Source organism: Ursus americanus, chromosome 19 (genome assembly GCF_024610735.1).
Source record: "Ursus americanus isolate L20-20 chromosome 19, mUrsAme1.1.p, whole genome shotgun sequence".
Lineage (NCBI taxonomy): Eukaryota > Metazoa > Chordata > Mammalia > Carnivora > Ursidae > Ursus > Ursus americanus.
Genome location: NC_142145.1, coordinates 22,950,510 through 22,974,844, shown reverse-complemented (window position 1 = coordinate 22,974,844; position 24,335 = coordinate 22,950,510). Strand labels below are relative to the sequence as shown.

General features: G+C 43.8%; 1 protein-coding gene across 5 annotated transcripts in view; it reads right to left on the bottom strand.

The window, feature by feature from the left end:
• Positions 1-24,335, bottom strand: part of MRO (maestro) — a 71,062-nt gene that overhangs the window by 36,607 nt on the left and 10,120 nt on the right. For all 5 annotated transcript variants that reach the window (XM_087869803.1, XM_087869801.1, XM_087869798.1 and 2 more), the window contains one exon: positions 3,490-3,725. The gene's annotated coding sequence lies outside the window, so the exon portion shown is untranslated. The remainder of the gene's footprint in view (positions 1-3,489; positions 3,726-24,335) is intronic.

Below are 24,335 nucleotides of genomic sequence, written 5' to 3'. Positions count from 1 at the left end.
GCCTCATCTCGCCCCCACCTTTCCAGGCTGGCAGTCCCTCCCTTGGGCACCAATAATTCTCTTACCCCCTGGGAGCCCTTATCACATTGTACCATGTTGTCTCCTCCACAGGAGTGTAAAATGAGTCTATTTTGTTTGTTTCCAATCTCTGGTATTTCATGTCCCCCATGGACACAACTGGTCTCCAGTAAAGGCTTGTTAGATGATTAAATGAAATAATAAGTGAAAATGGTAGAAACACAGAGTTAGTAGGAAAATTGAAATTCCTTTGTTACTCATGTTCCAGGGGGCAACCTTAGCAGCTGTACTGTAAGCTAAGTCTGTCGTATGCTGAGGTTTTCTCCCTGTACTAGATGTAATTTGGTTTCTGTGTACCCAAGTCTTCGGGTAAGTGGTATTACGATGTGGCCCACCAGATCCCTAGGTCTTCCGGGTGCTGGTTATCTAACCTTGCTTCTAAACATTCTTCTGAATGGAAATCTTTTCTTAAATTATTACACAGACAACACATGTGTAGGGGGGCTCCAACTGGGCTCCAATTGCTGCGGGCAGTGAAAGAATTTACCCAAGGCAGAACAAAAAAGATCAAGCTTACTGAAGGCACCACAAGGGAGCGGCAGGTTGGACAGCTAAGGAGAGACCGTCTGTGGCAGGGCAGTGGTGAGGGGCCACAGTCGTAGGGCGGAATGAGGGAAGTATAGGAACCTATCGAACTTTCCCTTCTACGCTAACTGTGCCTGGTTTTAAGTAGCCCTTGGTTAGTTAGGGCCTCTGGCTACTTCGAGGTAGGTCACTTAATGAGCCTATTTGCGTTCAGCTGGGTGGTCACTGGGGGCCCTTGTGCCTTGCTCAAGTTCCCATAGGCCTGAAAGTGGCCTCTATAACATAGTCACACAAAAATCACAAGTCCGAATAAGCTAAACATAAAATAAACCTAAAACATTCCAAATCCTACCACCAAATAATTCTTGTTAAGATTTTGGATGTAGCCTTCTGAGCTCTTTTTTTTTTTTTTTTAGATTTTTTAAAATTTATTTGACAGAGAGAGACAGCCAGCGAGAGAGGGAACACAAGCAGGGGGAGAGGGAGAGGAAGAAGCAGGCTCCTAGCAGAGCAGGGAGCCCGATGCAGGGCTCGATCCCAGGACCCTGGGACCACGCCCTGAGCCGAAGGCAGACGCTTAACAACTGAGTCACCCAGGTTCCCCTCTTTTTTTTTTTTTAACAGCTTTCTTGAGATATAATAAACATACGGTATTAGCCTGCTAGGGCAATATGTTAGTCAGGGTTCTCCAGAGAAACAGAAACAACAGGGATGTGTGTGTTAGGGTGTGTGTGTGGTGTGTGGTGTGTGTGTCTTATGTGTGTGGTGTGTGTGTGTGTGTGTAGGGTGTGTGTGTGGTGTGTGGTGTGTGTGTGGTATGTGTGTGGTGTGTGTGTGTGTGGTGTGTGTGTGTGGTGTGTGTGTGGTGTGTGTGTGGTGTGGTGTGTGTGTGGTGTGTGTGTGGTGTAGTATGTGGTGTGGTGTGGTGTGTGTGTGGTGTGTGTGTGTGGTGTGTGTGTGGTGTGTGTGTGTAGGGTGTGTGTGTGGTGTGTGGTGTGTGTGTGGTATGTGTGTGGTGTGTGTGTGGTGTGTGTGTGGTGTGTGTGTGTGGTGTGTGTGTGTGGTGTGTGTGTGTGGTGTGTGTGTATGGTGTGGTGTGTGTGTGGTGTGGTGTGCGTTTATGGTGCGTGGTGTGTGCGTGTCCTAATCTCTTCTTATAAGGACACCAGTCATACTGGATTAGGGCCCGTCCTAATGATGTCATTTTAACTAAATTGCCTCCTTAAAGATCCTATCTCCAAGTACAGTCTCTTTCTGAAAGTACTGGCCATTAGGAACTCAGCATGTGCCTTTTGACAGGGACGTAATTCAGCCCAGAACACATACCATAACGTTCACTTATTGAAAGTGTACAATTCAATGTTTTTAACGTATTCAGAGTTGTACAACCATTACCAAAATCAAATTCAGAACATTTTCATCACTCCCATAAGAAATCCCAAACCCACTAACAGTTATTCCCTGCTCCCTGCCACCTGCAGAGGGAGGATCGAAAGGTCTCTTCATAATTAAGGAAATTGAGACCCAGAGATTAGTCCAAGGTGAGAATCCAGTGGAGAAAAACCAAGGGGCTTCCTGCAGGGAGGAATGTGAGATACTGCTGGACAGTCGCTTGCTCAGTTGTACTAATTTTTTTAAGTGCCAAAATAAGAATATCCCCAAGAACATTTCCATCTGTCAATAAATCCCATGGCTAAACCAACTGTATGATTGTGCTGCTAGATACTTGCTTCTTCTATTCTAGTTCATCGGCATGTTACCTGATATTTTAGCATAATGTTTATTACCCCTGAGTAATAGGTGCAGAATGCCCTTCTCAGACAGCGAAGAGCCATCCAAGTCAAAAGGGTTAGCTTTTCACCCACATACCTAAGGTTTCGCTCCTAACATGAATGTCTGCAAATAACTAGGATATTAATTGTTCAGAAATGCTTCCACAATATCCCCACTTGGAAGAGACAAACCAACTTGTTTTATTTACATTATTTAGAAAAGACAATGTGAAATGTCAAGACAGAGTATGTCATGGGTTATATGGTTCTTAGTTTGAAAAAACAAAACGCAAGGAGAGGGGGATTTCCTTTCTAGTTATGTGAGTCCCTAAGTTGCTGGTTACTTTTGATGTTTAGTTACTCTTACTTATTTCACTTTCACTAAGGTGAATTCAAACACAGTGTTCAGCAGCTACCTTCAAACTTCTAGCCCCATAAATTTCAAGCATTATCACTGTGCAGTTTGAAGATGCCCACCCAGGATACTACTGTCATATAAAATAAATATACAAAACAAATTAGTAAAGTTAATTCTGGGGTGGTAGGGTTTCCCATAAAAGAAAGCATTATAGGAGATAAAAGTTACAAGATATCGAAAACACTGTTCACAGCTCCACGTGGTGGGGTAGACGCTGGTAAAAGTGAAAGCAAGTACCTTTCAACCAAGCTAATGTCTTTTTTGTGGAACCTAGATTTTGTGGAACTAGATTTAAGGGCCTAAAAAATTAGGAACAATGTATTCTGGATTGTCATAAATGCAGCTTTGTTTTGTTTGTCCTTTTTTTTTTTTTTTTAAGATTTTTATTTATTTATTCGACAGAGATAGAGACAGCCAGTGAGAGAGGGAACACAAGCAGGGGGAGTGGGAGAGGAAGAAGCAGGCTCCTAGCGGAGGAGCCTGATGTGGGGCTCGATCCCACAACGCCGGGATCACGCCCTGAGCCGAAGGCAGACGCTTAACCGCTGTGCCACCCAGGCGCCCCTTGTTTGTCCTTCTTTAACTATATGAGAGCATTTAAGACACATCAAAGGGTTATGGAATTACAGAGTAAACCTAAAATCGCCTGTGGTTTGAAGGCTGACTGGAGCCCAATTATCAGAGTCAAATACCTACCGGTGAAAGAGAAGCAGCGTCACACTCTGGCTTTACTTTGCAGTGCGAGGATATTCCAGGCCTAAAATCTGGGAACAGGCCCAATATCTCTTCAGTCAAAAGTCAGAGCACGGTCAAAGTTGTTGTTACAGCTCTGTTCCAATTCATGCGCCTTCTGGCTTGACAAGGCAGTGCACACCCAAATTTCCAGCTCTTCACATCCAAGAATAGAACTAGAGACGCGAACCGCCCTCATTCTAGAAAGAGACACGATGCTGCAAAGTTACCTGCCTCCACCCAGGCTCTATGCCCCTCCCCAGCCAAAACAAATGCATACTTTTTGGCTCCTGACTGAGGCAGTCAAAAAGAATAATGCAGAACTTACAACAGATCATTTGGCTTCTCTATGATGCAATTATCTATAACTAATAAAATAAAAAAAAGAAGCTACCATTAACAGCATATATTAGCTTTCAGAAGAAATCGTTGACATACAGGATCCTGAAAGTACAGACAGATTCACACCAAGGAGAAGCAAGCAGTACTAGGACCCAAACAGGTGGAGCAAGGTGGAGCCTTGCTTCCCAGCTCTGCTGTCTTGTCTAATGCCATCACCAGTTCCCAGTCACTTAAAATTCTGAAACTTGGGGCATCTTTGACTCATCCTTCTTGTCTCCCTTATCCCCTAACTCATCAATTTCTAGGCACTATTTCTTTGAAAAGTCTCACGTCCTCCTTCTGTCCTCAGCCAGGGCAGGTGCTCAGTAATCACATGCTGATTATGACAACCCCTACCCTTGGTCCCTCTCTGTCCCATCTGCTTCGTACACCAAGACAGATGTCCCTGAAATGCCATCTTCACTGAGTCATTCCTCATGCAAACACATAGAACGGTAGCCCTCTGGCACCTCCAACATCATCCATAACCCACCGCTGAGATTTCTCCATTAGACTTTCACCTCCTAGATGACAAGGGTGGTCTCACCAATCCCCATTGTAAACTGGCACAGTGTGTAACACAGAGAAGGCAGGAAGTAAATTCCAAACAAATGAACCAACAAGCTTTGAGGCCCATGGAGCCAGTTATATCACCCATTTCAAAATAATTATTAGGGCAGAGTAGTTAAATGAGTGGTATGAACATTTTGCTTTCATACAGCTGAGAAAGCACAGGAAGAGCATTTTGACAGGTCAGTGCTTTGCCGAATCCTGGAAGCTCTTGAGATCTTTCTTGAGTGCAGAACATAAAGCACAATTATTTCATGAGTCCTTATAAACAGCAGCACAGACTGAGAGGAGTCAATGTCAGAAATTTCTTGAAGTTTACTATACATAATTTGAGGTTATTATAAATATCCTGTCTGATAAGAGCTCATTGAATTTTTTGGTTTATCATGAGCACTTACACACAGATCAGAAGCACTATAAATAGGGCTACTTGAAAATACAAAAATACAAGGACAAGTGACTTTGGGCAAGCCACTGGAAGTTTCTGAGCCACAGCTTCGTCATGTGTAAAATGAGGAGGTTGCACGAAGCAGTTGATTTCCATGTTCCCTTCACTCCTTATTTTATTCTGCGTACAAACCAAACAAGCAAACAACAACAAAAAGCCCTCTGCTCCCTGCAGCAGCAAGTTTGTGAGTTTGAGCTTTGGGTTTTAGGATATCACAGGCCAGCAAACTTCTCTTGTCTCCAGTGTCTTTCTGTGGACTCTTCATCAGGTTAAGAGCCTTTTACGTTGACAACGGAGTAGTTTTTTGTGTTTTTAATACCCTCCTCCTACCAACGATTACCATCATGTCATTTTAACAAGCCATTTTAAGACTAGCAATTGAATCTCTGGATGAAAGATAATCCTTGCCCTTAATACATTTAGTTTATTAAAAAATTCATGGCAGCCTCCCTATTTTTTTCACTTCACCACAGACTAGTGACAAGTTTGTCACAGACGGATATCTGTTGTCATCCAGACTTCTCACTTTGATTCCTCTGTGTGATCTAGGTTGTAATAAGCCCAACTTCCCCAACTGCAATATAGGGATTTGAGTGAATCCACCATTTTGTCATTCATAAGTATGACAAAATCTAAAATTTCAGGGTAATTCGGTCCATCCATCCATCAGAAAGATATTTACGTTCTTTCTACTGCATCGCCAACATATAGTTACCCAAACTGACAGCTTGACAACTGGGCAGTTCTCTGCTTGTGCTATGCTTTAAAATGCTTATTTACCACCAGCTTCCTCTTACAAACCCCTTATCAGTGATTTAGCCACTCTGAAATGAGACTGAGAAACATGAATGTGATGAAGTATATACATTTGACGTAATAAAGATAAGATGCCCCATTTTTGCATGTTTAAGTTGTCTCCATTTTTTCAAAGCTCAATGCAAATGTGCCCTCCTCCAGGGAGTCTTCCCCATCTCTCCTGCCAGAAGCAATCTTTTGAACCTCCTCCACAGTGTTCGACCATATCTTATGGTACTACTTTCCAGTTTCTTCTACCTTTGCATTACAGTAAAATATGTGAAAATCTTATTTCCTCTATTTAATTGCAAAGTCCTTGGTGTCAAGAACTATGTCTTTGAACGTTCACGCAAAGCCAAATGCATTTAGCAAAGTATCATGAAGGAAGCAGACTGTAAATTGAGGGAAGAATGAAGCAAAGGAAGAAGGAAAAAAGTCTATTATATACAGGAGAGACCTTCCTACATGGAAAAGACCTTTAAGGGAATAAACAAAGGGAGACTGAACATAAAAGTGATCTGAGTTAAAAGCCAACCCATCAATGAAAGGGATTACATCTAGACAAATAAGGAGCAGAGGTTAGTTTGGGGGGGCTGTCTGGAAACATGTTATCATTATGGGTGATACTTTAATAGCCTGACTTTCCTTCTTTCCTCATCTGCTGCTCTCAAGTCCACTTGATGAATGAGTACTTGCTGCCCTTAAAGAAAGTCTGAGGTAGCAACATGCAATAACCACAGGTAGGCTTAAACTCTAACAAGACAGATTAATTCCTTCCCTAGAATGTAAGCGCCATCTCTCTGAGAGCAATCAACTGACCGAAGCAGAAACTTTTCTCCACTGCAAATGCACAGATTTGTTCCTACAACTAAATCACTGGAACATCTTGTTCATCCAAATTACTTCTTTATCAAGGAAACCTATGCCAGTGTTCATGATGCCAGACAGTTCTTCCCCAACCCAGGACACTGTCTTGACAAATCAACTTAGCCTGAGTCAGCAGGGGCATTGGGCAAACCCTCTGTCTCCGATTAGATGATAATGCCCCTCGGAGCACCCCTCCCAACCCAGAGCTAATTTTCCTTTGTCCCTAGCTTGGTTTCCACCACTGAGCCCATCAGTCCAGGTCTGGCTCCCCATGACTAGAAGGTCCTCAAAGAGCCAGCACCTCAAACTCAAGTTGTCCATAATGGAACCCTTCACCTCTCCACACACCAGGTATGCTCTTCTTCCTGCTTTCTCTGTCCTTGCTAAACTTGCCTATTTCCCAGGTCAGGGAGTCTCACAGATTTTTCTACTACCCAGCCCCCAAGGCTCTTTCTTTCCTGGGTTTACTCAGAGGCTGGAATCTCCTCCCATCTTTGCTGCAAACTCCAGGGATGAAGCCAGCGTTCCCCTCCTCATCCCAGGGTTCCATCAAAGCCAAAATGAAGCCAAAGAATACTGAATCCCTTTTCCTAAGAAGGGTTTTCTAGCTACTCCCATGGCACAGGAAACATTAGTTCACTGTAAGTAAACAACACGTAGTTGATAGAATTCAAAAGATCATAGTCTAAAGGGGCTTCCAGTCTCTGTTTCCAAAGCAAAGCTCTCCAGACCTCACTATTCCCCTTCCTTCTGGCCTACCCTTCAGCCAGGAGTGTGCGATACTCACAGAAGAGATGAGCTGTCCTCCCTCAAACAGGCGGTTTGTATTTCTAAGACTCTCCTGTTTCTGGGGACTCCGCTTGAACAAAAAAGATCACTTTGCATTTTCTTAACATCTTTTTTTTTTTTTAACCAACAGTCTTAAAACTTTAGACTCTTCCGTCTTCCTCTCAAAATTGTAAGGCTCTATTCTCCATCCTTCCCTTTCTGTTCCCATACAATTGTCCTGGGTTTGGCCCTCTTCATGGTTTCACTAGACTAGGCTCTTGCTCTACCCTCTTAACTGGTCACCTGATTTCTGATAACACTCTAGAATGGTACTTATAAAGCACATTTTGATCATGTCACTACTCTTACTCCCTCCCCCAAACTTCCAGTAACTCTCTATTGCTCACAGAGCAGAGACAAGATTACTTAGCATGGTAGTCAAGGCTTCCACGTTTGCTCCCAACCTGCCAGTGTAGTCTTACATTCTCATACTCTAAATTCCTGCCAATGGAACAAGCTCTAAGATTTTAAACCCACCTCTGCATGGAATGTATATCTACCTATTAAAACACTAGCAATCATCCACACAAAAACCTGCACTTGGATGTTTATAGCAGCTTTATTCATAATTGCCCGAACTTGGAAGCAACCAAGATGTTCTTCAGTAGGGGACTGGGTAAATAAACTGGTACATCCAGACAATGGAACACTATCCAGCACTAAAAAGAAATGAGCGATCAACCATGAAAAGCATGGAAGGAACTAAAACACATGTTACTAAGTGAAAGAAGCCAATCTGAAAAGGCTGCATGCTGTGTGATACCAACTATACAGCATCCTGGAAACGGCAAACTTTGGAAACCATAAAAAGATCAGTGGTTGCTAAGATTGAGGATATGGTGGGGTGAGAGGGATGAATAGGCAAGAGCACAGAGAGTTTTTAGGGCAGCGAAAGTACTCTGTATGGTACTATAATGGGGGCTACCTGTTACCTATTTGTCTGAGTCCACAGAATGTCCACACCAAGCATGAACCCTAATGTAAACCATGGACCTCGGGTGCTGGTGATGTGTCGATGTGGATGAAGGCTCATTGACCGTAACAAGTGTACCACGCTGGTGGGCGAAGTTGATAATGGCGGAGTCTGTGCAGGTGAGGGAATCGGCATGTACGGGAACTCTTTGTACCTTACTCTCAATTTTGCTGTGAACCTAGAACTGCTCTTAAAAAATTGAGTCTATTAAAAACAAACAAAAACCTTTAGCTGTCTTTCAAGGCTCAGATAAAGTGACACATGCTACACAAACCTTCCCGACTTTTCTCCGTCTGAAATGCTCTCCCTGGACTCTGAGGGCCCACGACACTCCCACATGCCTCCTCCCGAGCACTTGTCACCTCTCAGTGAGTATTATGGTAATTGGCGTGTGCATTCTATCTCCTCTGTCAAATATAAACTCCATAAGGTCAAGGAAAACGTATTGATTTTTATAACCCTTTCAATGCCTCACACATTCCCTTATACAAATTTACTTAATAAAATACTGGTTAACGCCATCAATACACTATCGGTGATGTTAGTCAACGACTTTTGTTTATAGGTAGATAGCTTCAACTTCAACTTACCACCTTTTTGAATTTATGTACATTTTGGCAGGAAATTAGGTTAATCATTTCTTATGTAATCATATTCTCAGTCCAGAGGTTAATCCATATGGGGATGGACTTCAATTACAAATTCAAGTCAGTTCTATTCCAGATAGCTGTGGAGTGCCTACTTAACACTCTATGTAAAAACGAACTCCTTTGTGTTCCTTAAGTGTCAGGGGAGGGAAGGAAACCAGATGGGTGAGGAACACAGTCAAGGTCCCCAGCAAATGAGGGCAGAGATTAGATATAGAACATTGCAAGGTTGAGGGAAAGGTTTGTGTTGAGTCTCCGGGGTATCATTCTCTGAGCAGTTGGTGAGTCACCCATAAAGGTTCTGATTAATACACAAAGAGGTTTGGCCAGCATTGCACATACATGCCAAAGAGAGCTAGCTTGTGGGCAGATGGCCAGCCTGTCAGTGTGGTAGGTGGAAGGGTGAGTTCTGGCCCAGCAGTCAGGACAGCTGGGTTTTAGCTAGTCTTGACCCCTGTGGGTCTTCAGGGAACTCATTCACCCACTTGTCCAAGTTTCACTGCATCTCCAGAGAATGGTAAGGACGTCAGACTTAGGGAACCATAAGGCTCTTTCTAGCTCTACGGCCGTGATTTGTAGGAATTCATTCAGTGAATAGACATTCTGAGTGAGTGCCTTTGTTGCATCCCTGGGAAGAAAAAAAAAATGCCTGGAGCCCAAATGGGGAGTGAAAAACTAACACACCTGAAAAAGAAAATTAATATCTGGGTTGGGAATAAAATAGGGAAGGAATAAAATGAGGCCAATTCATGGAGAGTCTGGGGAGTCAGGCTGTGAAATCCCAGCTTGACATAGGAAAGGGTAAGAGGAAGGTGAATAGAAAACATCAGACTTTGGATTTTACAGAACCTCTCTTATCTCATCTGAGCTTCACAGTTGGGTGAGATATAGGGACAGTGAGCAGGTTCACTAGAGGTGAATAAAATATTTCAGGACCCAACAATAATGTCCCAGCTACAAATCTTGATAGGGGATAGATTCCAGGCCCCCTGGACCAGGAGGCTCCTGAAATTCATACTGGCTTTTCACTAGCACTGGTTTCATACTACACCTCCCCAGATTCCAGCAGATGAAGAACCTAAAATGAGAGAAATAACATGTTTGCTAGACTCTTGATTTGAAGTTCACTGCTTCCTTCCACGACCCTGACACAGGGGCATGATATGATAACAGTGCTGTTTTTGAGAGGTAAGTTAGGCAGCCATTCGTAAGAATGATGAGCACTGGAAGAGGAGGGAGAAACAAAGGTAACCAGTTAGCAGGGGTGGCAATTCATAAGGGCTGGGGAAGGCATTGTAAAGAGCAGAGATTGGGTTTTTCTTGGTGATGTATTCAATGTAGGGGGTGAAGGAATAATCATATTGAGATTCCATTGTTATCTATTGAGCATTTATTAGATTTCTAATTATACACTTGGGTGCTTTCACATGCCCATTTAATTTGGTCTTCAGAGCAACCATGAAGAGATAAGCTCGACAAGGGATGTTGAGAGAATCACTTGTGATCTCTGACTAGTAAGTGCCAGTGCAGAATTTGAATCCAGCTGTCCTAACCCCCGGTCCCATGTTTTCTTCATGACACCATGGATCTAGAGAGATGTGGCATTTACAGAAATGGCACAGTCAAGAGGAGTGGCCCACGGAAGGGGAGTATGCTGGGTTTGACGTTGGACCCACAAACATGAGCCACAGTGAGACAATCAGCCAGTCAGAGACATTCTGTACTGACTTGGCTCAGCCTCGCCTTCCAGCCTAACTCATAAACGCAGCCCTTTCACAGGGCCTGTGACCTCCAGTGCATTTCTCCCCCTGGATCGCACCAATCCTACCATCTCAGACAAGTGCTCCGCTCCCCAACCCGTTTTCTGCCTGTGACTCCCCAGCTTCCTCAGCTTCCAGTTTTCTTACTCCCATTAAAAACGCCTTTGACCTTTTGGAAACATCAGCCCTTGATCTTTCTCTTTTCTTTCAACCTTTTATTAGTTCTTCCAGGTTTCCGCATCTCCCCAAATCACCTTAGACTCCGTGGCTGATCATTTAAATCACGCTCTTACCAGCACGTTCAATTCCCCTGCACCCCCTCCCTCTGTAGCATCTCTCAGACAACATCCCAAGCTTGGCTCAATACTATCATCCACCTTCATGCATAGCTAGTTGCCAGAGAAAAAATTCTCAGTCTTGCAGAGAATACTTACAGATCTGTGATCTCCAAACTCAACTGGGCCCTCAGCACTTCCCTTCATCCTTTCCCTGCCCAGGGTCCCTCTCTGTTGCCTCCTACATTATAGAGAAAACCTCGAGCTCATCATGCGTGCTCTCCCTATGTCCCTTCTGTCTATACATGTATCAGTATGTACCCCTCCTCCCTGCTCGTCCTCCCACAACAGAGAATCAGCCATCCCTTCTGCCTAAGGCCAGGCCCCATCCTCTTCTGCTCCCTCAGGACTCTGCTTCTTCACAGCACCATGGGTCACCTCTCCTCCTTGGCTAGCCCCTTTCTTTCAGCTTCTAAACATTCTCCACCCTCTCCTCTTTGACCTCCCTTGACCTCACCATCCTCTTAGCCTTTGTCCAACTTCTCTTCCCCTGCTTGTCCAAACTTCCCAGAAGAGAGTCAGTCTTTACTTCCTCACCTCACACTTGCTCCTCAACCCACAGTAGTCGGACTTTTGCTTCCAACTAGCTCATAAAGCTACATTCCTGTGAGCTTAAATGCCCTCCTAATTGATACGTATAATTCTTATTTTCCTCGAGTTCTCTGCTCTACTTTTTTTATTGCAGTGAAATACACGTCACATAAACTTTACAATCTTAACCATCTTTAAGTGTAAGTTTAAGAATGTTAAGTACACTGTTACGTAACCAGCTTACAAAACTGAAACTCTGTGCCACACTCTCCTTAGCCCCTGGCCACCACATTCCACTTTCTGGTTGCTATGAGTTTGACTACTCTAGATACCTCTTTGTCTTTTTGTGACCGGCTTATTTCACTCAGCTTAATGTCCTTAAGTTTCATCCATACTGTCGCATGTGTCAGAATGTTCTTCCTCGCTAAAGTTGGATCATATCTCACTGTATGGATGGGCCCCATTCTGTGCATCCACTCATCTGTTAATGGACACTTGTGTGCTATGAGCACAGGTGCACAAATACCTCCTTGGGACCCTGTTTTTAATTCTTTCAGATACATACCCAGAAGCAGTATTGCTGGGTCATATCATCTACAACATTTTTTAAAGTTTATCATTTCCTCCTTCCTGAAGCTCTCTGCTACACTGTTTCCATGAGATACTGTCCTCATTCTCACTCCCAGTTCTTTTTGTGGCCTTCCTTCTTCTACCTTCTCTATCTCCTTCCAAGGTCTCCCTCTGCCTGCCCAAGGGGTCTGTGTCAGTCAACATCCAATTAGAAAAACAGAAACCACATTTCAAAGAGAGGGTGTTAGGCAGACTGTTGGCTCCATAGAGATTGGAAAGCTGAAAGAGTAAAAAGGGGAATGTTGAGGTAGCCCAAATCGGTAACTGTGGGGTTAGTCGCTGCCGCTCCCACCACAGGGCTGGGGAACAAAGGAAGAGGTGAGGTTGACCCTTACCACCAACGCTGGTGACTAGAAGTTCTCAGAAAGTCCCTGCTCTGCTGCATGGTGCTTGGACCCTCACGCGTGGCACTCAGCCTGCTGACGCTGGTAGCTCTGACTGAGGCACCTTGGCTGGTGCTGGGAGTGAGTGAAGAAGCCTGAGACTGGTGCTCTGGCCATCTTCTGTAACTTGAGTGACAACGACAACAATTAGAATCAGGAAGAAAGTCAATTCTGTCCTCTTCATGCCTTCCCGTTTCCCCTTAGTGGTTCTGTGGGCAGAAGACAGTGGGGATCCACCTGGCAAGGGAGACTGGGGAGAAAGCAGCTTGCCACTCTGGCCATGGCCTCTAAGAGCACAGTAGAAAGGTGACTGGGAGCTGAGAGACTGCACAAATGACCAGCCGGGGCCCCACCCTGGGTCCACTATTCTCGCTAAGTCCACGTCCTGGGAGTGGTCATGGTTCTGTGGGAGTAAGCTCTCACAGATCCAACCACTACCTGTGTGCTGACATCCAGATCCGCCCACCCAGTGCAGACCTCGGACTGAACTTCAGATGCACTGTTTCTTCAGTTGCCTGCTAGAAAGCTCCACCCTGGTAGTTCTTGATGGAAACAGGCTACAAACTGGACTTGTCATCCTTCCCCTCAGCCTGCTTCTACTCCTCTGTTCTCTGCCTCAGCTGTTGGCTTCACCTCTGCCAGTGAGCTACTCCAGAAGCCTGGGGGGTCCCCCACACTTCACTGGCTCCTTCACCTCCCAAATACCTCTGCAGTCCCTCCCTCTCCTCTGCTCCCTCTGCATGACTTTCCCAGCTCAGGCCTTCATTCTGTTCCCGTCCCCTCCACAACCTCCTCAGTATTCAGTCGGACTTTCTTCTTGCCTACCTCAAACCCACACAGCTGCCTAAATGATGGCCTCAAAATCCAAAAATGACTGTGTCTCCCCCTCTCTTAAATAAAACCCTTCCGCAGCTCCCAATAGTCCTTCCCTGGGCTGGCCTTCCCCTCTCTCCAGCATCATCTGTTGCCCCTCCCCACCCTGTTGCCCGCTCTAGCAATTCCAAATCCCTTGAGCTATGCTGTTTCTCTCATTTTGTTCCCTCTGCCTGGAAAACTGTTCCTTCTCCACACTCCCTCTCTTCCTTTAACTTAACCCTACTCACCCTTCAAAACTTAGGTCAGATGCCTCCCCCCAAAATCCTCCCCAATATTCAGATAAGAAATACTCAAGTCATGAGGTACGGCAAGTGGTGAGGCATGCGGAGTGGCATCTCCAGCCCTCTAGCCACTGGTCTCCTGGCAGCACCATGGTCACATTACAGCCACCACTGGACTCCCTTGACAGTTCAGTCCTGCCATCTGGCCACATGCTACTCCGGCCCTAAAATCCCAGTACTCCTAGGCCACTGTCCCTCTACCTTCTTGGAAAAGCAGCTTCTCCTATGAAGTTTTCTATCTATACCTCTCTGTAATCACCAACATCCAATGACCAGGCCCCATAGTTTCACCTTCCCACACATTTCTCAAATATGTCTGCTTCTCCCCATCTCTATTGCCCCCCGCAAGACCAAGCCATCCCTAACTTCTTTTTTTTTAAGATTTTATTTATTTATGTATCAGAGAGAGAGGGAGGGAGTGCACAAGCAGGGGGAGTGGCCGGCAGAGGGAGAAGCACGCTTCCTGTTGTGCAAGGAACCTGATGCGGGGCTCAATCCCAGGACCCCAGGATCATGACCTGAGCTGAAGGCAGACGCTTAACTGACTGAGCCACCCAGGCGTCCCCATCCCTAACTTTCATCTAGAAGATTGCTATAGTTTCCCTCCTCATTGGCTCCTGCCCCCTCTCCAATCTATTATTCCCCTGTAGCCAAACTGACCTTTCCTGAATGGAAATTTGATCTTGTCATCTACCTATTTAAAAACTGTTGGAAGATTGGTCTTTTTCTTTTTTTTAAGATAAAGGCTACATTATTTAACTGCAAGGGCCTGCAAATCACCTCGTGCCCTTTGTCAAATTCTCCTTCCTCTGAGTCATCATATACCCAGCCTGCTCTTCCCTCCCTTTGCCTATCCTCTACACAACTTCCAGCCTCTGCTTAAATGTCACTTCCTGAGGAAAGACCTCACTGATTTCTCAGCCAGATTAGAGCTCCCTATTAAACACTCTCTGGCACTTTGTGCTTACCTCTTTGCGGCACTGATCACAATTAGAAAATTGTATGACTCATCTAATGTCTCTTTCTCCCATTTAGTCAGACTGTAAGCTCCATGAAGGCCAGGACCAGGGCTGCCTTGCTCACTCTCATGGTCTTAGTGCCTGGCTTTCCTACTAGTGCATAGCAGATCCCTGCTACTATTTGTTGAATAGATGTTAATGTTTGTTGAATTAAAATTAATAAGTTCCCCCACTCTCATCCCTGATGGGTCAGGTGTCTCTTCTCTACATCCCCATCATACAGTGGAAGACTCATTTCTGTTAGTGCACTGACATCATTATCTGTACAGGTGTCTGCTTCCCCCTCTTCATTCTTCAGTCTTTCACCCACCGCCCCCTCTACCTCCTCAACACTCCTTCAGGGCGGGGACAATTAATCAAGTGTTTGTGTGAAACCAAGTAGGCACTCTAAAAATGTTTCCTGAATGAACGGAAATTTGGGGAGGTAAGGCCAGGATCAAAGGTGAAAATTCAAGCAGAGGACCCAGACTTGTAAGCCTTCAAGACGGATTAGTTTAGTATTGAACCTCGGGGATCACCCTTCATTATGGGGCAGCAGGAAGGAGAGATGGTAAAGGTGTGGCCAATGAGCGAGAGTATTGTGCCACGGACACCAAAGGAAGTGTTTCAAGAAGGAAGGGAAGGCCAGCTGGGGCAAATTTTGCTCAAAGAATAAGGATTAAAAATACGGTTTGGGGCATCTGGGTGGCTCAGTGGTTGAGCATTCGACTCTTTGTTTGGCTCAGGTCATGATCTTAGGGTCATGGGATTGAGGCCTGCATTGACATGGAGTCTGCTTGAGATTCTGTCTCTCCCTCTCCCTCCATCCCTACCCTTCCAAATAAACAAATAATTACAATCTTTTTTAAATAATAATATTTTTTATTACATTATGTTAGTCACCATACAGTACATCCCTGATTTTTAATGTAAAGTTCCATGATTCATTAGTTGCATATAACACCCAGTGCACCATGCAATACGTGCCCTCCTTACTACCCATCACCAGCCTATCCCATTCCCCTACCCCTCTCCCCTCTGAAGCCCTCAGTTTGTTTCTCAGAGTCCATAGTCTCTCATGCTTCATTCCCCCTTCTGATTACCCCCCCTTTCTTTATCTCTTTCTTCTACCGATCTTCCTACTTCTTATGTTCCATAGATGAGAGAAACCATATAATTGTCTTTCTCTGCTTGACTTATTTCACTTAGCATTATCTCCTCCAGTGCTGTCCATGTTGCAGCAAATGTTGAGAAACCATTCTTTTTGATAGCTGAGTAATATTCCATTGTATATATGGACCACATCTTCTTAATCCAGTCATCTGTTGAAGGGCATCTCGGCTCCTTCCACAATTTAGCTATTGTGGACAATGCTGCTATGAACATTGGGGTGCATATGGCCCTTCTTTTCACTACATCTGTATCTTTGGGGTAAATACCCAGTAGTGCAATGGCTGGATCAGAGGGTAGCTCAATTTTTAATTTTTTTTTTTAAGATTTTATTTATTTATTCGACAGAGATAGAGACAGCCAGCAAGAGAGGGAACACAAGCAGGGGGAGTGGGAGAGGAAGAAGCAGGCTCATAGCGGAGGAGCCTGATGTGGGGCTTGATCCCATAATGCCGGGATCACGCCCTGAGCTGAAGGCAGATGCCCAACCGCTGTGCCACCCAGGCGCCCCTCAATTTTTAACTTTTTAAGGGACCTCCACACTGTTTTCCAGAGTGGCTGTACCAACTTGCATTCCCACCAACAATGTAGGAGGGATCCCCTTTCTCCACATCCTCTCCAGCAATTGTTGTTTCTTGCCTTGTCAATTTTTGCCATTCTAACTGGTGTAAGGTGGTATCTCAGTGTGGCTTTGATTTGAATTTCCCTGATGGCTAATGATTTTGAACACTTTTTCATGTGTCTGTTAGCCATTTGTATGTCTTCATTGGAAAAGTGTCTATTCATCTCTTCTGCCCATTTTATGATTTGTTTATTTGTTTCTTGTGTATTGAGTTTGAGAAGTTCTTTGTAGATCTTGGATACCAGTCTTTTATCTGCAGTGTCATTTGCAAATATATTCTCCCATTCTGTGGGCTGCCTCTTAGTTTTTTTGACTATTTCCTTGGCTGTGCAGAAGCTTTTTATCTTGATGAAGTCCCACAAGTTCATTTTATCTTTTGTTTCTCTTGCCTTTGGAGATGTGTCATGAAAAAGGTTGCTGTGGCCGATGTCGTAGAGGTTGCTGCCTATGCTCTCCTCTAGGATTTTGATGGATTCCTGTCCCACATCAAGGTCTCTCATCCATTTGGAGTTTATCTTTGTGTATGGTGTGAGAGAATGGTCAAGTTTCATTCTTTTGCATGTAGCGGTCCAATTTTCCCAGCACCATTTATTGAAGAGACTGTCTTTTTTTCCACTGGATGGTTTTTCCTGCTTTGTCAATGATTAGTTGTTCAAAGAGCCGAGGGTCCATTTCTGGGTTCTCTATTCTGTTCCATTGGTCTATGTGTCTGTTTTTGTGCCAGTACCATGCTGTCTTTGTGATCACAGCTTTGTAGTACAACTTGCAATCCGGCATTGTGATGCCCCCAGCTTTGTTTTTCCTTTTCAACAACTCCTTGGCGATTCAGGGCCTTTTCTGGTTCCACGCAAAGTTAAGGGCTGTTTGTTCCAGTTCTTTGAAAAATGTCATTGGTATATCGATCAGGATAGCATTGAAAGTGTAGATTGCTCTGGGTAGCATGGACATTTTAACTATGTTAATTCTTCCAATCCATGAGCATGGAATATTTTTCCATCTTTTTGTGTCTTCTTCAATGTCTTTCAAGAGTGATTTGTAGTTTCTAGAATATAGATCCTTTACGTCTCTAGTTAATTCCAAGATAATGTATGATTTTTGGTGCTATTGTAAATGGAATGGATTCCCTAATTTCTCTTTCTTCAGTCTCATTATTCATGTATAGAAATGCAACTGATTTCAGAGGATTGATTTTGTATCCCGCCACATTACTGAATTGCTCTAGAACTTTTAGTAGTTTGGGAGTGGAATCTTTTGGGTTTTCCATATAGAGTATCATGTCATCTGTGAAGAGAGACAGTTTGATTTCTTCTTTGCTGATTTCTTTTATCCCTTTTTGTTGTCTGAATGCTGTTGCAAGGACTTCTAGTACTATGTTGAATAATAATGGCGAGAGTGGGTACCCTTGTTGTGTTCCTGATCTTAACGGAAAGGCTTCCAGCTTTTCCCCATTAAGAGTGATATTTGCTGTAGGCTTTTCATAGATGGTTTTTATGAGATTGAGGAATGTACCCTCTATCCCTACACTCTGAAGGGTTTTAATCAGGAAAGGATGCTGTATTTTGTCAAATACTTTTTCTGCATCTATTGAGAGGATCATATGATTCTTGGCTTTTTTCTTGTTGATATAATCTATCACACTGATAGATTTGGGAATGTTGAACCACGCTTGCATCCCAGGGATGAATCCCACTTGGTCATGATGGATAATCCTTTTAATGTACTGTTGGATCCTATTAGCTAGGATCTTGTTGAGAATTTTGGCGTCCATATTCATCAGGGATATCGGTCTGTAATTCTCCTTTTTGATGGGGTCTTTGCCTGGTTTGGGGATCAAGGCAATATTGGCCTCATAGAATGAGCTTGGTAGTTTTCCTTCTGTTTCTATTTTTTGAAACAGCTTCAGGGGAATAGGTATTATTTCTTCTTTGAATGTTTGGTAGAATTCCCTGGGGAATCCATCAGTCCCTGGAGTTTTGTTTTTTAAGGGTTTTTAATCATTGTTTCAATCTCTTCACAATTAATTGGTCTGTTTAAAAGTCTTGGTAGTTTATAGGTTTCCAGGAAGGCCTCCATCTCTTCCAGGTTACTTAATTTACTGGCATAAAGTTGTTGATAAAAGTTTCTAAAGATCCTTCCTATTTCATTGGTGTTGGTTGTGCCCTCTCCCTTTCCATTCATAATTTTATTAATTTGGGTCCTTTCTCTATTCTTTTGGATAAGTCTTGCCAGTGGCTTATCGATCTTATTTATTCTTTCAAAGAACCAGCTTCTAGTTCTGTTGATCTGCTCTACTGTGCTCCTGGTTTCTAATTCATTGATCTCTGCTCTAATCTTGATCAACTGCTTTCTCGTCCGTGGATTAGGCCTGTTCTTCTGTTGCTATTCCAGCTTCTTGAGGTGAGAATATAAAAACTGCATTTTAGATTTTTCTATTCTTTTGAGTGAGGCTTGGATGGCTATGTATTTTCCCCTTAGGACTGCCTTTGCAGTGTCCCATAGGTTTTGGACCATTGTGTTTTCATTCTCGTTGGTCTCCATAAATTGTTTAAATTGATTTTTGACTTTCTGGTTTATCGAATCATTCTTTTTTTTTTTTTTAAAGATTTATTTATTTATTTGACAGAGATAGAGACAGTCAGCGAGAGAGGGAACACAAGCAGGGGGAGTGGGAGAGGAAGAAGCAGGCTCATAGCAGAGGAGCCTGATGTGGGGCTCGATCCCATAACGCTGGGACCACGCCCTGAGCCGAAGGCAGACGCTTAACTGCTGTGCCACCCAGGCGCCCCTATCGAATCATTCTTGAGCAGGATGGTTCTTAGTTTCCAGGTGTTTGCGTTTCTTCCAAATTTTTCCTTGTGTTTGAGTTCCAATTTCAAAGCATTGTGGTCTGAGAATATGCAGGGAATAATTTCAGTCTTTTGGTATCGGTTGAGACCTGTTTTGTGACCCAGAACATGATCTATTCTGGAGAATGTTCCATGTGCATTAGAATAGAATGAGTATTCTTTTGTTCTGGGGTGTAGTGTTCTATATATATCCATGAGGTCCATCTGTTCCAGTATGGCATTCAAAGCTCTTGTTTCTTTGTTGATTTTCTGCTTAGGTGATCTATCTATTGCTGATAGTGAAGTGTTGAGGTCCCCTACTTTTAATGTATTTTTATCTGTATGTCTCTTTATTCTGGCTAAGAGCTGGCTTGTGTATCTTGCTGCTCCCCTGTTCGGGTCATAGATATTTATAATTGTCATATCCACTTGTTGGATACATCCTTTAAGAATAATATAATGCCCTTCTGTATCTCTAACTATAGTCTTTAGTTTAAAATCCAATCTGTCTGATATGAGAATTGCTACCCCAGCTTTCTTTTAAGGTCCATTGGCATGAACGATGATTTTCCATCCCTTTACTTTCAGTCTGGATGTATCTTAAGGTTCAGAATGAGTCTCTTGTAAACAGCAAATGGATGGGTCATGTCTTTTTATCCAATGTGCAACCCTGTGGTGTTTATGGGAGCGTTTAGGCCATTCACATTGAGAGTGATTATTGAGAGAGATGATTTCAATGATGTCATATTGCCTGTAAAGTCTTTGTTTCTATAGATTGTAATTTTCTGTTCTGTATCACTCTTGGGGCCTTTTTACTTTTATAGAACCCCCCTTAATATCTCCTGTAGGGCTGGTTTCGTGGTTACGAAATTGGTCAGTGACTGGCGATCTTGGAAGGTCCTTATGTCTCCATCAATTCTGAATGACAGCCTTGCTGGATAAAGGATCCTTGGCTCATGTTTTTCTCTGAAAGAGCTTTAAAAATGCCCCCCCCCTTCTCTCATTCCAGGTCTGTGTAGACAGGTATGACGTAATCCTAATAACCTTGCCTTGGTACGTGAGACATTTCTTTGCCCTGGCCGCTTTCAATACTGTATCCTTGGATCTAATATTTGCAAATTGCACTATGACGTGATGTGGTGAAGGTTTGTCGTGGTTGAGCTTGGGAGGGGTCCTCTCTGCCTCTTGGACATGAATGTTTGTTTCCTTTGCTAGATTAGGGTAGTTTTCAGCTACAATTTGTTCAAATATCTCTTCTAGACCTCTGTTTTTCTCTACCGCCTCGGGGATGCCGATGATTCTGACATTGGAACGTTTCATTGAGTCAGTAATCTCCTGTAACCTACATTCTTGAGATTGGATTTTTTTTTGAGCCAAGTTTCTGTTTTAGCTTTCTCTTCTACTAACCCTTCCTCCAATTCGCTGATACGTTCTTCTGCCCCATTTACCCTGGCCGTCAGAGCATCTAGTTTTGACTGCATTTGATTCATATCATTTTTAATTTCTGCCAGATTCGCTCTCATTTCCACCCTTAGAGATTCTATATTCTCATTAATATTTTCGTTAATATTTTTTTCAAGTCTACACGTCATCTTGACCATTGTTACTCTGAACTCCATTTCTGATAATTTGGTTATATCCATATCCATCAGTTCTGTGGCAGAGGCCACAGACTCATTGTCTTTTCTTTGCTGGGGGGGATTTCTCCTTCTTGTCATTCTGATGAGGAGAGGTTGCGGGGTTATCCAGAGCCCAAATTATTGACCAGGACCCAGGCAGTGTGCACTTGTTTTATAGGGACCTTAGGGATGTGGGCTTCTTGATTTTTCAGCCTGCCTTCTGGAGGGGCCTGCCACGCTGATACCCTGTTTGGGTAGAGTCTCCGTGTCCCCTGAGATGGGGGATGGGGATGGGCACACTGTGAGATGGTATTTCCAGGCTTTTGTTCTCTGGCGGCTTTCCCTGGCGGTTTTCTGTGGCTCTTCTGAGAGTCTGAGCAGCAGTGGCCGAATCCCAGCCTCTGTCTCAGAACAGAGATATCACAGTCCGCTCTCCACTGAGCTCTTCTGGCCACTTTAACTCTGTTTCTGTTGGTGCTGCTAAGCCCTGCAACGTCCCGGGATGTGTGCCCCACACCCGGCGTCCCAGCCCTCACTTCCAGGGCCAGCATGTCTCTGTCCTTTGTGTTTCTAACACCGCCAGCCGCCTGCCGCCCCCACGCACTCCCGGAGCTCCGAGCTCCGTTTCAGTGTGGTTCCTGCGCACACCAGGGCTCAGGTTTTTAGACTGGTCACGCGCGTTCCCAGCTCACGGTCTCAGTCTGCTCTCTCGAGGGTGGCGGTCCGCGAGTCAGCCCGCTCCCCAGTGCAGGTGGTTGCGGCTTCCTGGTACCTGAGTGGGGAGGCTCCCCCCCCCCTTCCGTTTCTCTTCCGATATCTGTGCGCAGATTCACGGCTCTCCGCTTTGTACCTCAATACTCAGCGCTGGAGATGTTAGTTTGTAGAGATCCAGATGTATCTTCCTGAATCTCAGGCTGATTCCGTGGGTGTTCAGGATGGTCTGGTACCTATCCAGCTCGACTCAGGGGACCAGCTGAAAAAGGGGACTCCTACTCCTCTGCCATCTTAACTCCCGGCAATAAATACAATCTTTTAAAGAAGGTTTGAATTCCACCCAAAAAGAGCGAGTTTGCAGTTTTAATAAAGCTGGGGAGAAGGAAGCCAGACTATGTGCAATAAGGAGGGGACTGGTTTCCACAATGAGATACCACCTCACACCGGTCAGAATGGCTAAAATTAACAAGTCAGGAAATTACAGATGTTGGTGAGGATGCAGAGAAAGGGGAACCCTCTTACACTGTTGGTGGGAATGCAAGCTGGTGTAGCCGCTCTGGAAAACAGTACAAAGGTTCCTCAAAAAGTTGAAGATAGAGTAACCTATGACCTAGCAATTGCACTACGAAGTATTTACCCCAAAGATACAAATGAAGTGATCCTAAGGGGCACTTGCACCCCAATATTTACAGCAGCAATGTCCACGATAGCCAAACTGTGGAAAAAGCCCAGATGTCCATCAACAGATGAATGGATAAAGAAGATGTGGTATACACACACACACACACACACACACTGGAATATTACTCAGCCATCAAAAAAAGTGAAATCTTGTCATTTGCAACTATGTGGATGGAACTAGAGGGTATTACGCTAAGCAAAATAAGTCAATCAGAGAAAGACAATTATCATATGATCTCACTCATATGTGGAATTTAAGAAACAAAACAGAGGATCATAGGGGAAGGGAGGGAAAAATAAAACAAGATGAAATAAGAGAGGGAGACAAACCATAAGAGACTCTTAATCATAGGAAATAAACTGAGGGTTGCTGGAGGGAAGGGGGGTAGGGATGAGGTAACTGGGTGACAGACATTAAGGAGGGCACATGATGTGATGAGCACCAGGTATTATATAAGACTGATAAATCACTGAACTCTACCTCTGAAACTAATAATACATTGTATGTTAATTGAATTTAAATTTAAAAAAAAAAGGAAGGGACTGGTTTCATAGGAGCAAGCAGAGCTGCAGGCTATTTGTTGAAAGGGCTTAACACTTGGAGACAAGTCAAGCTCCCTCATTTGGATAGAATAAAATGAGTTCCAGAATGTTCCTTCTCATATTTTCTTCTCACTTCTCTTTTCCACCCTAATAAGTACAGAATGGGCTGAATTCATGACCAAACAGTTCGATTTCCCTTTTCTCATTGTTGGCATAATGCTTTTTGAATGTTATTTTCACAGCTGGCATGAAATAAAATTCTATTTCTTTTCTAAACTTACAGAAGGATGATAGTTGATTTTCACGTCTACTCAGAAAATGTGAATGAAATTAAAAATATGAACAAGTCATTTTTCTTCTCAAAAGGAGCTAAGGTACATTTTCCTACCAAGGGAAAAAAGATTGCAAAACGCTTTTTAAAAAAAGTCCTCATGGTAGGCTTTCAAAAATGTATTTTAGAACAATTACTTCAAGGGTAAGAATGTCAGTAATAAATTACTTTCTTAACATGTCTAGCAGCATGTGCCTCTGGCACAAGGAGAGACATGAACAAATATCTCTTATCAAGGAACAGGAGATGACTAAGGGAAGTTTCCTAAATTATCAGCCTGGGAGGCTGGGAAATTTGGCCAATTTTCAAGTTGAAAGCAACCTCTGCAACGCGAACCAGGTAAACCCGAGTTTGTGTTGTAATGCTGAGTCACTGGGCCAAGGGAAAGCCCAGGTGGCACTGTCCCAGGTAAAGCTCAATAAATTGAAATGGAGATTTACTGTAAGTCACAAAAGACCTGTTGACAGGGTATGTCTCCGCATATCCTTGAAACTGGAGATCTGACAAAAGAAACTGCTACAGGAAACTATTTTCCAGTTTCAGAAGTTGAATTCCTAAATTGCTGACAGGTAGAAGGAGGTTCTTAGCTGAACTTGGCTAAAAACAGTCCAGTACAGGGGGTTCTTAAGCACAGGTGGTAGGTGAACTTGGATTGAGAAAAATGTTGGGGCGCCTGGGTGGCTCAGTCAGTTAAGCATCTGCCTTTGGCTGAAGTCATGGCCCAGGGTCCAGGGATCAAGCCCCAAGTCCAGCTCCCTGCTCAGCAGGGAGCCTGCTTCTCCCTCTCCCATTCCCCCCACTTGTGCTCTCTCTCTCTTCAAGTGAAACATAAAATTTAAAAAAATATATGTTTATTTTTTTAATTTTTTTTTAAAGATTTTTTATTTTTATTTATTTGACAGAGAGAGAGACTGCCAGCGAGAGAGGGAACACAAGCAGGGGAAGTGGGAGAAGAAGAAGCAGGCTCATAGCGGAGGAGCCTGATGTGGGGCTCGATCCCAT